The sequence below is a fragment of the Pinus tabuliformis genome, chromosome X, assembly GCF_031772625.1.
Source record: "Pinus tabuliformis cultivar Carrire ecotype Pingquan chromosome X, CPIR1, whole genome shotgun sequence".
Classification (NCBI taxonomy): domain Eukaryota; kingdom Viridiplantae; phylum Streptophyta; class Pinopsida; order Pinales; family Pinaceae; genus Pinus; species Pinus tabuliformis.
The window spans coordinates 471,875,182-471,893,590 of NC_142308.1; the positions used below are offsets into that span (position 1 = coordinate 471,875,182).

At 39.7% G+C, this 18,409-nt stretch overlaps 1 pseudogene; it reads left to right on the top strand.

Moving 5' to 3' along the window:
- Window positions 1-17,955, top strand: part of LOC149140725 (amino-acid permease BAT1 homolog) — a 36,814-nt pseudogene extending 18,859 nt beyond the window's left edge.
- Window positions 17,956-18,409: the final 454 nt, after the last annotated feature.

Sequence of the window (18,409 nt, forward strand, 5' to 3'; positions counted from 1 at the left end):
CTGCCAATTGTTTCCCAATGCGTCACGTCGGATGAATGCATTATGCCTGGGTTTTCTCTTGTCTTGGCACAAAACTCACTCCCTTGGCTCTTGGAAGACCAATACACTTGCTCTTTTTCTCTTGAGGACAGAAATGAACTTCTAAACATGAAAAATAATTTATATACATATAGTTTTGATTTTTCATTTACAAAAAACCCACTCTTCTAATGTTTGCTTTTAACTTGCTTTTAAAACTCTGTTTTTGGGCAGTTTGCTTTATTTTTGCCTTTGATGCATTGAATGCTTTGACATTTTATTTTGCTTTGCAGGTGGTGAAGTTGCAGAGGCTTGGCAAGGTGACCAGGGCTGCCTCTGAAGTTATTACATATGGAACAAATGAAATTACATCAAATTTGTACATGAAAACATAAAAAACTCTGTTTTTCCTCAAAACAGGGTTTTGAGGAAAAATCAATCACTGAGCATGTGATTATGGAAATTATTGTTGCTGAAACTTTATTTGACCTCCTCATGCACCTGTTGACCATTATTGAGCATTTTGAAGACCTTATTGACAAAACCCTAGACCTAATGAGACCTAAAACCCTAACAATGACTTTTGTAAATTTAAAGACAAAAATTGACTACAGATGATCTAGATGTATGAAAATGGGCTAGCAGGTAAAGGACATGAGGGAAAATGTATAATATACCGCTACCATCAGATGATCCATGACCCTAATGGAATGCAGCTGATCGAGTGAGAAACCTAACATGCAATGCAAAAAGAGAATTTTATCACTGATGGAGGGATGAAGGTACTGACACTAACAATTTTGGGCAGTTTGCTTTACTTTTGCCTTTGATGGACTGAATGCTTTGACTTTTTATTTTTCTTTGTAGGTGGTGAAGTTGTAGAGGCTTGGCAAGGTGATCAGGCTGCCTTTGAAGTTATTACATATGGAACAAATGAAATTACATCAAATTTGTACATGAAAATATAAAAACTCTGTTTCTCCTCAAAACAGGGTTTTGAGGAAAAATCAATCACTGAGCATGTGATTATGGAAATTATTGTTGCTGTAACTTTATTTGACCTCCTCATGTGCCTGTTGACCATTATTCAGAATTTTTAAGACCTTATTGACGAAACCCTAGACCTAATGAGACCTAAAACCCTAACAATGACTTTTGTAAATTTAAAGACAAAAATTGACTGCAGATGATCTAGATGTATGAAAATGGGCCAGTAGGTAAAGGACATGAGGGAAAATGTATAATATACCGCTACCATTAGATGATCCATGACCTTAATGGAATGCAGCTGATCGAGTGAGACACCTAACATGCAATGCAACAAGAGAATTTGATCACTGATGGAGGGATGAAGATATCGACACTAACATTGGCTCCAATGGGGATGGTAGCTCCTTGGAGGTGCCAAGAACTATAGACCTCTGGAAAGCAGACAGTGCCTTCTTCCATTGGGCTATGGAGTCAATAACTTCAAAAAACTAAAACCAATATTTGACTCAATTTCAGGACTGAAATCTGACTCAAAACTAACTCAATTTCAAGACTGAAATCCGACTCAGACTGACTCAAACAATCCAAACCAAAACTGAAATCAAACCTTCAATTTTATAGCCTTCACTTCGGGCCCCAAACTGAATGAGTGATTATAGTACACACTTGCAATGAAGGAAATAAAACGGTATATACAGTGATACATATGACAACAAAAGATATTTCAAAGATGGTACCGTTTCAGCAGCCGACCATTGACCGACCCACCAGGACAATCTTCTCCATCCATTTCTTTCAGCAAGAAAGCATTCTGACCTCGATATGTAGCAATTCTAAAAGGTCCTTTCCACAGGTTCTCGAACTTGCCATGTTTCCCTTTGTCTTCGTTTCAGGCATCCCATTTCAGCACTATGTCTTCAATTTGAAACTTGTCCACCTTTGCCTTTCAATCATATATCTTTTTGATTCTCTCTTGCAGCTTGAAGGTATTCTAAAAAACCTCCTCTCTAGTCTGCTATAAATGGATCATTTGATTGATTCTCCGCTACAAATGATCTTCCTCACTACCAGCTTCCTGCAGAAGTTTAACAACTGGAACTGTGAGAGATGTAGGAAAAACCGTGTCCACACCATACATGATCTCGAAAGGGGACATGCCTATTGACTTTTTCTGACTCACTCTATCTGCCCATAGTGCATTGACCAATTTCTTGTGCCAGCTCTTCTTGTTTGTTTCCAACAGCTTTTTGATGATGTTGACTAAAGATTTATTCAAGGATTCCATTAAACCATTACCTTGTGGATAGTATGCAGTTGAGTGGCCCAAGGTAATTTAATATTTATTACAAAAATCAATAATATTTTTATATTTAAAAGCTGCTACATTATCTGTAATCAGCTTATTAGGACAACCAAAACGTGACAAAATATTGTTTTCAAGAAACTGAATTATTATCGTATCAATGGCCTGCCGAGTAGGAATCGCCTCTATCCATTTCGTGAAGTAGTATGTCGCTGTAAGGATCCATTTATGATGTTCTGAAGAAGTAGGATGGATCTCACCAATAAAATCTAAACCCCATTGCTGAAAAGGAGTGTTTACTTCAACCGGTTTGAGTGGAAAAGGTTGTAATTTTCTCCTACCTTGAAAAATCTGACATTCGTGGCAGCTTGTAACCGTTTTGTACACATCAAAAAAGAGAGCTGTCCAATAATATCCCGATCTCAAAATTTTATTGGCTGTTGTCTTCCAAAATAGATGACCTCCACACCTGCTTTGTGAAAATCATCCGTGACCTGTTTTGCTCTTCTTCAACCAAACAATTCAAGAAGACACCACTGGGATCTTTCCAATAGAGTGCATTATTTGTTATACAAAACTTTGCAGCCTTTAATTTCAGGGTCTTATTTTTGTTCTTAGCCAATATGGGCGGTGGTGAAAGATGTTGGAGCACATAAACAATATCCGAATACCAAGGAGAAAGTAAAAACATTTCAGCTACCTGAACAAGAGAACTTTCCTCATAGTCTTCAGGCATAGCGGCAATGAGATTTATGTCCAAGGCATGCAAATTAGATTCTGCCATCAATTTGGCTAGCCCCTGTCCTTTGATGAGCTTTGTTGGTTTGATCTCCACATCATATTCTAACAAAGCAATGATCCATTTGCCTCGTCTCCCTTCTAGATTTGTTTGCATTAAGACATCTTTAACGACAACGTTAGGAACATAGGCAAGGATATGAGAATGCAGAATATAAACTCGAAAATCTTTCAATGCCTTTACCAAATTAAGGCTCGCTTTTCAATAATATTGTACTTTAAAGCTGCATCTCTTATCATTCTGCTGAAAAAGCAATTGGTTTCTCAAGCTGGTCTCTTTTCTGCATTAAGACCACTGCCATAGTATGATTCAAAGCAAATGAAAACAAAATAAAATCTTGGGAATAATATGGGCTGATCAAAATTGGAGCTGAAGAGAGGGCTAGCTTTACCAAATTGAAAGACTTGATGGTTTCCTCAGTCCACTTCACAACACTATCTTTCTTTAACATGTTTGTGATCTCCCTCAATTTTTCTGCAAGATTTGGCACAAAACGACGTAAGAAATTCATCTTACCGTTAAATGACTGGATCTCCTTTTTACTTCATGGAAAATCAATTTTCTGAATGGCCTCCACTCGAGTTGGATCAATGCAGATGCCCTCCTTGGATATGATATGACTGAGAAGCTTGCCTTCATCCATGGAAAACAAGCATTTCTTTGGATTGAGGGATATGCCATACTTTCTACACCGCTAAAATACAATCTTCAAATGATAAAGGTGCTCTTCATCTGAATTAGAAAAAACTCTCAAATTATCAAGATAAACAACTAAAAATACATCTTTCTCATTTGCAAATGCAATATCCATAGCCCATTGAAAGGTTGCACTAGCATTTTTCAAGCCGAAAGGCATCTTGGTGTAATGGAGAGTTCCCCACAGAGTGGTGAACGTTGTTTTGTCTCTATCATCCTCATGGACCAGAATTTGGTTATAACCGGAATAAACATCGAGTAGCGACATGCGAGATGCTCCAACTACTCGTTGAAGTATGTGATCATTCTTGGGCAATGGATAGTTATCTTTCAAAGATACTTTATTCAGATTTCTGAAATCAATACATAATCGAATCTCACCTATTTTCTTACGCATGGGCACCAAATTAGAAATCCAATCTGAAAATCTTATGGGAATGATTATACCAGCTTTGTATAATCGATTCACTTCCTTCTCTATTGAGGGCAGTAGTTTTGGATTTATCCTTCTTAGCTTCTGTTGAAAAGGCTTTTGATTTGGCTTGATCGGGATGATGTGCTGAATTATACTCTTATCATATGCCTTCAAATCTGAATAGTCCCAAGCAAATACATCAGTAAATGAAGATAATAAACTAATGTATTTTTCCTTTACCTGTGGAGGCAAAGCCTTTGATAACTTGACCATTTTAGGATTTTCTGCTGATCCAATGTTTACATCTTCAACTCCTTTCTCGGTGGGTGTCAAGCTCGGTTTCTGGGCTACATCATCTTGATCAAACAACTCCTCTAAAGGTATTAGACCTTTAGGAATGACATTGTCCTTGAGCTACAAAACTTCCATCTGATTTACTTCCATATCTACTTCACCATCATCATTTTCTCCATCTATAGAAGTGTCTTTGTATTTTCCTTCATTTTGCAGAAATTCCTCAATCTCTTTATCATCTTGAAACACCTGCCAATATCTTTGGTTATCTAGGACAACAGGGTGATGTTTCACATGAATTTCAAACTTATTGTTTGAATTCATCGGAATCTTCAAATTACTGGCAGTTGTTGCAAGCAAATCTGCAATAACATTCTGAACACGAGGGATACATGTCAAAGTGTAATCTAGAAACATTCTCAAAATATCTAGCACTACATTCAGATAAGCTTGCATGCGAAGATGCTTGGCTTGGTATTCACCTTTCACTTGCTTGATAACTAACTCGGAGTCACCATATAATGAAATTATTTTAGCATTTAACTTCTTAAGGATTTTCAGACTAGCAATTAAAGCTTCATATTCAGCTTCATTATTTGAACAATCAAAAGCCAATTTATATGAACATACCCTTACATTACTTGGCACTTTGTTTGGAAGAAATGCAGGGCTGCGTATTCAAATGCCAATTCCAACACTTTCTCTTCCTACTGTGCCATCAAAGTCCATGCTCCACAACCCAGCCTCATCTTCCAAATGCTGAAACTCATTTTGCTCTTCTTCTTTTGCTTGTTGTCCATCAACTTTTTGCTACTGTCAGAAGGCTGATTGCTCAGTGGTACTATCAAGCTTTCGTCTTTCTTGATCTGGTACAGCTCTGAAATTTTCAGTGATCTCTGGAATATCTTCTACTTTAACTACTTGACTATTTACATAATTAAAACTATCAGAATATAAAACAAAATATTCCAAATCAGTATGTACATAGTTGATTGGATGATTTAGAGGTTTCTCCTTGCTAGTGACCATGTACTTCATCTTTTTCTTTCTGTATAATTTCCTCAATTGATTGAACACGAGAATAGTAGCATAGGAGAAATCAAGCTGCAATGTCCCTTTGAGTTTTTCTCCCTAAGATCTGGAAAGAAGCATGCCAAATCTAGGAGGAATATCCGCCACCACATCCATCAAAACATTCTTCGCCAGGATCTGATCTAAAGTGACAACCAAATCTTTAATAAACCCAATGCATCTGAACCTACTAGAATCAAAGGAATATAGATCATGGTACTTGCGAGTGATATCTAGACCCAATTTTTCCATGATTGCTTTAGGCATGAGATTATGAGAGGCTCCGGAATCGAACATGGCATTGTGTAATACAAAATCATGTAGTCTAAGGCTGATGTAAAATGGAGATACATCACTGTCCTCAGACTGACCTTCTAATGCTGGCCCAAAGATAAGTTCGGGCTGATCATCCTCCACATTTACCATATCAGATAATGGATCCAAATTCAAAAAATTAGACACCTGACCTTTATAGCTACTGTTTTTCTTTAATTCAGTCAAAGGAATTGACACTTTCAACTTACCAATTTCATTTTCTAAGCTAAAGGCTGATGTTTTCTCTACCTCTTTGACTGGAGCATCCTTCTTTTCAGTCTTCTCCTTTGATACAATTGACTGATTTGATGTTTCATTTGCTGATTGTGTTTTTCTGGTGTTAGGATCAACTGTCTCTTTTCCCTTTCTTTGCGCTATGGGAGAATCGTTCTTTGGCGGTGACACTTCCTTCCTCTTATGAATTGGATAGATGGGAACTTCTCTACTCTTGAGCGAATATTGTCGCTGCTGGGCTATCAAAGCATTCATGTATCCCCTCTGATATTCATCAGACTCTTCTTCAAGAACTGTTTCATTTGCCAAGATGAAATTTTCGTCTTTTTGTATAGCTGGGCTTTTTGAATACTCTTCATCTTCGGTGATATAAATGGGTAGATCATCAGGTGTAAAGAAATGATTTTTCTCACCAATTATGTTCTCATCATCATCTGATTCCGGACCATGTACAAAATTCTGCTGTAGGGGTGTCTTCACTTGTTGTTGTGTTGCTTGGTCTTGTGCTATTTGTTCTCGTTGCTTGATTATGAATTGTGGTTGCTCCTGGCCACGAAAGTTTGGATTTCTGACTTGTGATTTAGGCTTATCAGCAATTGTGAGCCTATCAAACATCTTCTCAATCTTTCGAAGCAAATCATCAGAGGAAGAAGCTTCCTCTTTTATGGTCGCCTTCTTTTCAGCCTTTGCTCTAGCTCTCTTGGCAAGCAAATTTGCCTCAACGTTGACTGTAATTTTCTGCATGTCCTCAAATGTTGCTAAATATCTCTCCCTCAATTGATACGCCATGTCAGGATCGAAGCCATCAGGAAATTTAATCAAAGACAAGCCCATAGGTGGCTTTATATCAGCAGGAATTGCATTGTAAACAATATTGAATTTGGCACAATAGTCTTGGACACTCTCACCAACAGTCCTCTTGATGTTCTCATATTCAGAAAGAATTTAAAGAGGGTTTTTCTTTACCTCCCAGTGATCCAAGAATTGTCTCTGAAGATTTGTCAATGTAGTGATACTTGCAGCCGGCAAAGCTCTGAACCACTTCCGCACTTCACTTCCAAAAGTTTGCACAAATAATCTCATAGTCACATTTTCAGCATCAATCTCATGAACGTAAAAGAAATCTTTCATCCTATCCACATGCTACTAAGCTGTAATACTTTGAGGAGTGCCATCAAACAATGGGATCTTGCTTTGGTAATCAGCGGGCATGTCATCCAAATTTTGAGGCAACAAAAGGGGTGAATATCGGGCAACCATTTCTCTAGGTGGATTTACAACTGGCCTTGGAGATGTAGGAGGAGTTGGAACAATGATAGCAGCTGATGATGTATTTGGTGTATGAGGTGTCGATGGAGGGGATGAAATACGAGATGTTTGAGGTGTTGATGGGGGAGAAGAGACAGGAGGTCTCTGATCTGATTTAGTGGGCTGCACGGGAATGGTGGGAATGAATGGAGTTTCAGTAGGAATTCCTGAACTAGATGCAATTGCAGATGAACCAAGAGTTGTTGATGCGGATTCTAAGAACTCGGGGATATTTGAAGCCACAATGGAAGTCTGAAGATTCAAGATGTATCTATCAATTGATCTATTTTCCCTTTCAGTTTCAAGATCTTTGACAAACTCTGAATTTAATACAGTGGAATCAACAACACTTTCAGATTTAGTCTCAAACAACGACAAATCAAAACGTTCATCAAATTCAAGATCTTTAAGATATTCAAAAACAACAAGACATGAACGAGATTTAAACACGAGAATCACAGAACTTTCTTGTCGGAGAATTCTTGGGATGAGATTTGGATTTTCATACACAGGAGGAGGATCAAGATCAGGATTGGCTCTGGTGTATCATCTGGAAGCCAGTGTGTTGAATTAATCCCAAAAATCAAACGGACAAAATGAACTTGTTCAGCCTATCAAATTCTAAACTCATTATCCAAAGTCTAGAATTGCTTAATGATACTGGGGTAATCTTTTAGATCATCTGTTCAGTTTATAAACTATATCGGAGATTGACTGAAGCAGCATTTATATACTTTCGCTAATGCAAAGCAAGAGCGTTTCGAAAGCTACCTAGCTAACTTCAGGCTCCGTCTGTAGTCTACAAAGCAAAACAATGATAATAAACTTTCATTTCTACAGTATGGTCACCACTATGTTATGGCCTAAATCTACCTCAGGCTGAGAAAGGTAGGATCTAGGGTAACATCAAACCACACTTAACCTGGTAGCTAGCCCTACCAGGTCGGGAGAGGGCTCTCTCCTTGTCAATCTCAGAAAAGATGGCCAATGAAGCTTGAGATGACTGATGTAATGACTGATTTTAGGCTAGGTATGTGTACAGAGGTGTTTGATTGAATTTAAGATGGGTTTGCTGGCTCAATTGTGAAAGGCAGATTTGGGTCTGGGGAATGGACACAATCTTGTAGAGATATCTATGGGGAGAGATAGGAAAATTGTTTAGCACTTCAAATTGAGTGAGATGGAGAGATTTTAGACTGGTGAGGAGTTGGAGAGGGCATGAAAGTCTCAGGGATCCTCTTCAAACAGCTGAAAACATAGATAACTAAACAAACCCTAGGTAGAGCACTGCAATTTCAATGTATTCTACCTTTATCCTTGTTTGATTTAGTTAAGATGAAGCAAAGAGAGATAATGGCATACATAAATCACATGTAAAACTTGCAATTATAGAAGAAAACACAATACCAAATCAAGATGCCACAAGAATCCCATAAAGTGCTGCAAACCCTGGTCAATTCCTTTGCCAAACTATTGAAAATGAATGTACAATAATGCTCAAAGCATTCACAAGAGTCCAACCTTTACCAATGACTGAAAAATTACTAGATATAGGCATCAAACAACTCATGCTAGGCTTTAGGGTTCGAGTTCATGAGTTTAGGAGCTGTTTCAACAAGATCTAAACTAAGAACTGAAAAGTAGGCAATGGAACAACATGCCTCTAAAACCTAGGAAACTGATTCATTCAATTGCAAACTACATTTTCATGATGAATCTACCTCTATGAGTGAAAATTTAGCATAATTACATCCAAATCCATCAAGTCACATTAAATTACATCATGAGTTTGACTATTAGAAAGAGAAAAGTCAAACTGTGAAGAAACTAGGCGAAAAACAGAGTTTTTGGCCAAAATGAGAAAATTTTTCCCTATGCGCCATGCTGATTTCCCTATGTGTAACACCTTTTTGCAGCTGATTTTGGAGGCATTCCCGTGCACCCAATTTTCTCCAAGTGGGCTTGTTGGAAAGGTATGCCTGTCTACTTTCCAAAAAAGGTGGAATTTCTGAATTTGGCCTCCATTTTCCCATCCAAAATTGAGTTCTCCCAATGCTGCTTCCTATGTGTCCAAAAAGGGGCAAAAAGGTCATTTTTGAGGTGTTTTTAACCTTTTTGGAGGCTCAAAATCTGTCAAAATTTCTTGGCCATGTGAGGGCATTCATATTTTTCCATGAAAAATCTAAAAATTCTAAGTTTTCCTCAAAAGGAGGTCTCTAGCAAAAGTGCGCACCAAGTGGTGCGGCGCAGTGGGCAGAAAACCTATTTTTTAGGCCAAAAATTTCAAAATTGCAAAAAGTTTCCCAAATTTCTTGAAATTTGCGCTGACTGTTCCTCATCAGGTGCTGTGTTGGGCTAAGGAAGCCTCAACCAAGATCTAGAGTCTATTTTTCTCTTTTCTCTTCCTCATGGCTTTCTTCAATTTGGCCTTCAAATTCCTAATTCTTACTTTGCACACCATATTTCTTGACAAGTAGTGGTATGCCATGTTCCTCAACATGTTTTTCTCATTTTTGGCCTTCTCTAGCATTCTTTCTAAGTGCATGTTTGTCCTCTCAAGCCAAGATTTACGATCAACTTGAATTTCTTGCTCAAGTGTGGTCAATTTGATTTTCCTCCTCTTGGCAGCTTGCCGGTTTGCCCTTATGTTTTGGAGCTCCATGATGGTTTTCTGATCTTCTAGTTGTTTGTTTCTTTGCTCCAAATATTAATGATCCACTTGGCTCTTTCCAGGTTGAGAGACAAATGTTGAATGTCATCTTGCTGCCCCTGAATGATCTCTTTAAGCTTTGAGCTTTGTGAGCCCAAATCAGTGTCCTCATCTTGAATGAGGATGAAATCTGTCTCATGGCCTCCTGAAGGTCCTTCATCATGCAAGGGTTGTTTACCCTTATCCATACCTGCTCTGATGATGGAGGAAACAAGGCCCCTTCCACCTCGGGTGGAGATAGTACTCGTTTTGCTGCTGCAAACAACCTTCTAGTGCCCTTTTGATATGTGACGAACACTGGCACACTAGTGGTTTGTGTCTCATGAATCTCCTGCTGATGTGAAGGCCCTCCCACCTCATGAAAAACTGCTGGGGGTACTTGAGGACTTGTAAAGACCTCATGTGCAATGAAATCCTCCCATGAGATGTTCAGTAAACCAAGCTAATGCAAGACCACAATTTTGATTAGTGCAAAATGATATATACTGTTATACTGCTGCTGAGGAGGCTTTTTTTGCACTAATGTGGTCATCTTCTCAATGTTCCGGAAAATGAAATAAGGGAGGTTCATCATCCTCACCCTAGTAAAGTGCATCAACAATCTGATATGATAGGCATATAGACGAGAAAATATACCCTCACAGCTGAAATATTTAATTATGAGTTTCATCAAGGGAGCATATGTGTCCTGAAGATACTTGAAAGGAAAAAATCTACTGATATGTATCTGAAAACCAGCCTTGATGTAAGGCTCATAATGGTCTCTATCTATTAGTTGCCTCTTATACCATTGCTCACCTACATTTGGAATGCCGGTTGCTTGAGCAATAGTCTCAGGTGTCAAGGTGAATGTCACACCTGCCAAAGTGACTTGGCCATTATGAAGATGGAACACAAACAATTTGGCCAGCTCAAGGTGATACTTGACTCTCTCCACCATCTCACAGAACTGATAACAAGATTGGTGTTGAAAGCATGTGTTGGGTCCCTATAATACTAGTGATTACCCCATTAATATTGTAGTTGCATCCCTTATTAATATTGTTGTGCCCCTATTATCCCCATGTTGTTATTACTGTGCCCCATAGAATCTCTCTATTGTTATTTTTGTGGCTTTATATTATTATTGTTAGGTCGGCTGGGTTATATTGTGACTCCTTAGACTCCTATATATAGAAAGGAGGTTTTTTCATTTGAATCATCCAAGAATTGTTCATTTATGTAATGTAAAGGAGGTTGCCCCCTCGAAGAGGCTGAATTATAAGGCGTTGATATATCTTTTCTATCTTTTTCTTGAGCTGGTTTCATAACATTTGGTATCAGAGCTTTGGATTCTAGGGTTTCGCTGCTCAAAACAGGTCATCGTGGCATTTTCACTATAACTTTTTTCTGCGACATTTCAGAAGCTAAAAAAAACCCATTTGAGAAGAAATCACGTTGAATCTTGGGTCCGAATTTCAGAGATTTTTGCGCTATATGTGCGGAGATATGATCTGAGGAATTTGGTCTTTTTGCAGACTCCTGAATTACATTCCAAACAGGTGACCTGGGGAAAATCATCATAACTTTCTCTCTGAGCATCAGATTGAAATTTCGTAAGAAGGTACAGAAATAGGACGGACTGTAGTTGCTTGTATATATTTTTCAGAGCCAAAGGTCGAAACAGTGACTCGTGGCATGTCGTACAAGTTCGCTCTATTGAACTAGTCTATAATCAGGTCATCTTGGGAGATTGTGCATAATTCTTCCTTGGAGAATCCAATTTGGATCAGACTGGTGGCATTCGAAAGAGGACATAGAGGGCTACTACAGGTCATAATTTCAGAACTTAAAGACCCGAAAGTACAGAGTTACAGACATTTCAAGATTGAGCTCCTAAAATCAAGAAAAAGCAATATGAAGAAGTTTGATGGCAAGGATCCGGTAAATTGGATACTTCAGATGGAGTAATATTTTGATCTACATGGTGTACCACTATTACAAAAGGTATGTATTGCATCTTCATATTTAGAACCGGATCAATTTTTATTGTATGAAGGGCTTTGTTCTCGTAAACAACTTGCTACGTGGTCAATTTTCACGGAGGAAATGATAACACATTATGAGGATACAAAGAGCAACACCTTATTTAGAGTAACACCACAACAATTGGAAAGAGTGAAAGGGCTTTGTGACATAGTGGAAAGCAAAATTATGGAAACTAGGAAGCATACCCCTCATAACTATAAAGATGGAAGTGTTGTTTCTCCTAGCCTTCCACAACCTACAAGGGTTACACCACAACAATTGAAAGAAAAAAGAGAAAAAGGGCTTTGTTACAATTGTGATAGAAAATGCACTAAAGGTCATAAGTGTGTTGAGAAGAAATTATTTTACATAGAATATGAAGAGGAGGAAGAAAAGGATCAAGAAACATCAAAAGAAGAAGATATACGCCAAGACCCCACCCCAGAGAAAGAAGAAATGAATCAGACCATATCTTGTAGAGCATTGGCAAGAATTACCACTCCTCAAACTCTCAAGATAGAAGGAAATATCAAGAAGAAAAAGGTGCAAGAATTGAAATATCACATCGAGAAAGAAGAAATGAAACCAACCATATCTTGTAATTCATTGGTCGAAATTACCACTCCTCAAACTATCAAGGTAGAAGGACATATCAAGAAGAAAAATGTTCAAGCAATGGAACATCACATCTAACATCAACAACAAGTCCTCCAACTCTTAAAGGATAACCTCGTGTTGGCACAGAATAGAATGAAACAACAGGCAGATCAACATCACAGCGAAAGAAGTTTTTATGTAGGTGATTGGGTATTCCTATGGCTACAACCATATAAGCAAATGTCCATCAAGCAAGCTAAGAAGGATAATAAATTATCACCAAAGTATTATGGTCCGTACAAGGTGTTGTAAAGCATTGGTACTATGGCATACAAATTAGAGCTTCCTGTAGCTTCTCAATTGCACCCAATTTTCCATGTTTCATGTTTAAAGAAGGTTATAAGCGATAAGCTCGCAGTTCAAACAATATTACTAGAACTTGACAAGGAAGGAAAAATTATATTGGAACCGGAAGCAGTCACAGAAACAAGAACTCGACAGCTACGAAATCGATCAATTTCAGAGTATCTTATCAAGTGGAAGAACTTATCTGCTGAAGATTCCACATGGGAGGATGAGAATTTTATACAGAAGCATCCAGAACTACTCAAGCGTTGAGGACAACACTTTTTTGAAGGAGAGGGGCATGTTGGGTCCCTATAATACAAGTGATTACCCCATTAATATTGTAGTTGCATCCCTTATTAATATTGTTGTGCCCCTATTATCCCCATATTGTTATTACTGTGCCCCATAGAATCCCTCTATTGTTATTTTTGTGGCTTTATATTATTATTGTTAGGTCGGCTGGCTTATATTGTGACTCCTTAGACTCCTATATATAGAAAGGAGGTTTTTTCATTTGAATCATCCAAGAATTGTTCAATTATGTAATGTAAAGGAGGTTGCCCCCTCGAAGAGGCTGAATTATAAGGCGTTGATCTATCTTTTCTATATTTTTCTTGAGCTGGTTTCATAACAACATGTTACAGCAAGAGGACAGGCCAACATCTCGGCAAGTGAAGTAGGCTCCTCCTTGTTATGTTTTCCACCCTTGTGAGGCCTCCTTGGTGCATGAATTTCTCTAGAAGAATCACTATCTGTCTCCTCATCTCTATCATAGGAAGAATCTGACTCCATGTTTGCCAATGTTTGAGTTTTCTTAGATGAGAATGAAGAGATTTTATGGTGTCTTTAGGTTTTTGCTGCCAAGGATATGAATGTATGAGGGATTGTGGAGGGAGTGTGTATGAGGGATTTTGGAATGTTGCTGATAGGTTTTTGAGGAATAGAAAGGTTTAGGGGATGGTTTTTAGAGTTTGGGAATAGCAATTAGGGTTTGGGATAATGGGATTAGGGATTTAGGGTTAGTTGTTTAGGGATATGAGGAATATGGAATGGCTAAATGAGAATGTAAAGAGAGGGAGCAAATGAAGTGAAGGAATGAGGGAATGAAGGAGTGAGGGAGTGAGAAATGCTTAGGAGTGGAATTAGCAACAAGAAATACAATTTACAAACCCTATGCAATTGCTTTTGACAAAAAAAATGCAAGGAGGTAGGGTTTCAATTTTTTCCCATTAAAGCACCATAAGCACCAAGATAAACTCATTCATTGGCCATGAAGGAGTGACAACTTGGATAGTGAGGAATTTAGCAAATTTGTGAGTTTGAAAGAGGTTGGGAGTGATTTTGGGCCTTGTAGCCCTGTGCACCGCACCACCTCACAGGTGCGCCGTGCCGTCTGAGTGTGTCACTCCCATTACAAATTTTCACTACCAACTATTTCCCAATGCGTCGCGCCGGATGAATGCGTCGCGCCTAGGTTTTCTCTTATTTTGGCATAAAACTCACTCCCTTGGCTCTTGGAAGACCAATACACTTGCTCTTTTTCTCTTGAGGACATAAATGAACTTCTAAACATGAAAAATAATTTATATACATATAGTTTTTATTTTTCATTTACAAAAAACCCACTCTTCTAATGTTTTCTTTTAACTTGCTTTTAAAAACTCTATTTCTGGGTAGTTTTCTTTATTTTTACCTTTGATGGACTGAATGTTTTGACTTTTTATTTTGCTTTGTAGGTGGTGAAGTTGTAGAGGCTTGGCAAGGTGACCACGGCTGCCTATGAAGTTATTACATATGGAACAAATCAAATTACATCAAATTTGTACATGAAAATATAAAAAACTTTGTTTTTCCTCAAAATAGGGTTTTGAGGAAAAATCAATCACTGAGCATGTGATTATGGAAATTATTGCTGCTGAAACTTTATTTTACCTCCTTATGTGCCTGCTAACCTTTATTGAGTGTTTTGAAGACCTTATTGATGAAACCCTAGACCTAATGAGACCTAAAACCCTACCAATGACTTTTGTAAATTTAAAGACAAAAATTGACTGCAGATGATCTAGACATATGAAAATGGGCCAGCAGGTAAAGGAAATGAGGGAAAATGTATAATATACCACTACCATTAGATGATCCATGACCCTAATGGAATGCAGCTGATCAAGTGAGACACCTAAAATGCAATGCAACAAGAGAATTTGATCATTGATGGAAGGATGAAGATACCGACACTAATAGAGCCCTAGAAGAGAGGCTTGCACAACTTGCTGAGATTGAGGAAGAAAGATTTCTCGCTGGATTTCACCAACAGGTCCAAAAGCAGCACGAAAAAGCATGGCATGATTGACACATTAAGCTGCGGACCTTTAAGGTAAATGATCTAGTTTTTTTATATGACAACAAGTTTGATAAATTTCCAGGGAAGTTCAAAATGCATTGGCTAGGGCCCTATGTCATTAAGGAGATTACTGACGGCGGAGCATTTCAATTGGTTAAATTGAATGGAGATCCCTTCCCAATAAAGGTGAATGGTAGCCGATTGAATCCATACATCGGTGATTTGGCCAGGTGACTGTATGAGGGTAGCATAATCTTAGCACTCTAGGCAGCTGAAAGGAGGCATGGGACTATAAACTACACTGCCCAGGTTGGGGAACTGCATGGTTGGAGGATTGTGGGGGATGAGGAAATGTCACAGAGCTCATGACAACGCGAAGAGAGCTACTCTACCCAGGGAGAAATCGCACAAGTCAGCTGGAAAGTGACCTTTAAAGTCACTGTTCATGATTTGACGATAGGAATGCGACCAAATGGAGAAGGGGCTGACATTTAAGACAAACTTTATGGGTAAGATCCTTGGAAATTTGCCGCTAATCCGGTATCAATGAATCAAATGTGGGGGGAACGGTTGGATTTGAATTCAAAATGCCCTATAAATTACAAGTGGCTGCCCAACGAAAAACACTTGGCATTTTGAGAATTAAGTTGTTGAGCTCTCAGGCGCACATGAACTGCGAAAAATTTGAAGCTTTTCTAGCAAGTTCAATATTTGAGATGTTGCCAAAGGAGATACAAGAGTTGTTGCATAGCATCATGTTGACACCCGTAGAAGCTATGAGTGCTGAAGTAGTGATAGTCGAGGGGGCTGTGTCAGAGGTTGTTAGGGAGGTAGAGGGAGCTGCTCCAGAGGTTGCAGAGGTATTATCTGAAGTCCCAAAATCACCACGGATGCCTAGACCGAAGCTGACCCCAACCAAGGAAAGTGCAAAGGAAAAAAAGTGGAAGCAGGCTGCAATACCGGTGCTCACGTCACCTAGAAGAAACCCACCAAAGGACAAGCCCACCGCACAGGAAAAGGACAGAACCATTAACTTGGAGTCGGAGGATGAAGAAATTGATGACATCCTGATGGATGATGAGGATTTGGGGGTAGAAGTGGAGGAAGTTGAAGTCGAGGGTTCTGACCATATCACTAAATTTCCCAAGTACGTCCCTCCGTGCAAGGGCAAGACCAAGGTGCCAAAAGACATTGACGAGAGCAAGGTCGCCTTGCACACCCCTCTGCTACCGGACGAGATTGTCTTTGAAGGACTACGCTTGGGGCGGGTCCCTCTGTTAAAATTGGAAGACTGGGACTTAGCTGACCATGAGAAATCAACGAACTTGGTGACAGAGCAGCTAATGCACCGCGTTATTGACACAACCATTGGGATGACTACATTGGAACCACGGAAGTGGCTCAGGGGAGTAGACAAGGTAGGTTTGCTCAACCTGTTATGGGTGCCGCACTGCAATCACACCCCCATTACAGTATTGGTAATCAAGAAGCTGCTATGCTTGGTGCACGATGGGTGTCTGTGGCTGGAGGAGCCGATACCCATCACCAACAGATTGATCCATAGGATCATGCGCCTGCCCTACATAGGGAAAAATCCGGCCATGATGTTTGGAGGTAAAGGTGGCGAGATGGCCCTCGCGGAGGCCATGAAGGAGAAATTCAAAATCGTGAAGAAGCTGCGAGGATATGCCATCTCGAGTATCTATGACCCTGCAGTCAAGGTGGCCACGCGGATTTTGGCAGGAAAGGTTATGAGGAAGTATCGTGTAGATGAAGTTCTGGCACTAGTTGTCACATTAGCAGCTCAATGCGCGAAGGAGTCTAGTTTAATTGGGCGTGCTATCTCTGTGAAGAGTTCCTTGCGAACTATCGTGAGGCACAGGATCTCAGAAAGACCTTCCACTATGCGTGGCTCTTGCTGTCTATTATGCTGGTAGCTTGGGAGCTACCGAAAGATAGTCAATTCCCCTCGGTCGCGCCAGACCTACCAGAAGCAGTGAAGTACACTTCGTTGTGGGCGACCAAGGATGCTCAGTGCATTAAGGATAGCAAGATCTTTTAGATCTTGATGGAAATGAACATCTGCATGGCTATCAATTGCAAACCATGATTATCGCCTACTGTGTTTACTAGACTGTAGGGGTACGCAGAGTTCAAGGCAGATTTTCACCATGTATCGATCAGGGCACGGAAAGACCCTAAGTAGACATGGTATGAATTGCCTTACTTGGAAACAGATGATGCGATTGATGTAGTTCTTGATTGTTGGCCAGCAGAGTGGCGCACTACCTTCGACTTGGCGGTGGGGTCGAGCAAGTTCGCCGCGCAGTGCAAAAAGGAGGAGTCCAAGCTAAAAATGGCACAGATGGTTGAGAAAAGGAAGAAGGAGGTCGTTGAAAAGGCCCAAGCGGAGCATGATGCTGCCCAACAGACGAAAAAACAAACAGGTGAAACAAAGTGTGGCTCTGACAGAGGCGGCAGGTTGCCTTCGCCTGAAACAGAGGAATAAACAGATGAGCAAATAGAGTAGCATGGAGCAGACCCATAGACCACATTGGAATGCATCCGAGGGAACAAGAAAAAGTGGGGTTGAGGAAGAAATCCAAGGCTAGTAAGGCATCGCTAGACCCAATCATCGTCACAAAAGGAGATTTGCATGACATTGGAGACACAGTGTAGGATGTGACCACGAATGTACTACAACAGTTTGAGTAGCAGCAACAACTACTATTGGGGGCCATCTAGATGGGTCTATATGAGCTGCAGACCTGTGCATCGTAGGATGGCACGGTGTCCACCAACCTTGCTATCAGTACTTCAAAAGCTAGCGAGATGCTGCGTGCAAAGGTCTCCTGAGCGATAGTGCTGCCAGATGGAGCACTGACCACGAAAAATGAAGCTGATAGGCCCACCGTCAGCACCCTCAAGGGAGTGGGGTTGAACTTGGCAGCATTCCCTGGCGA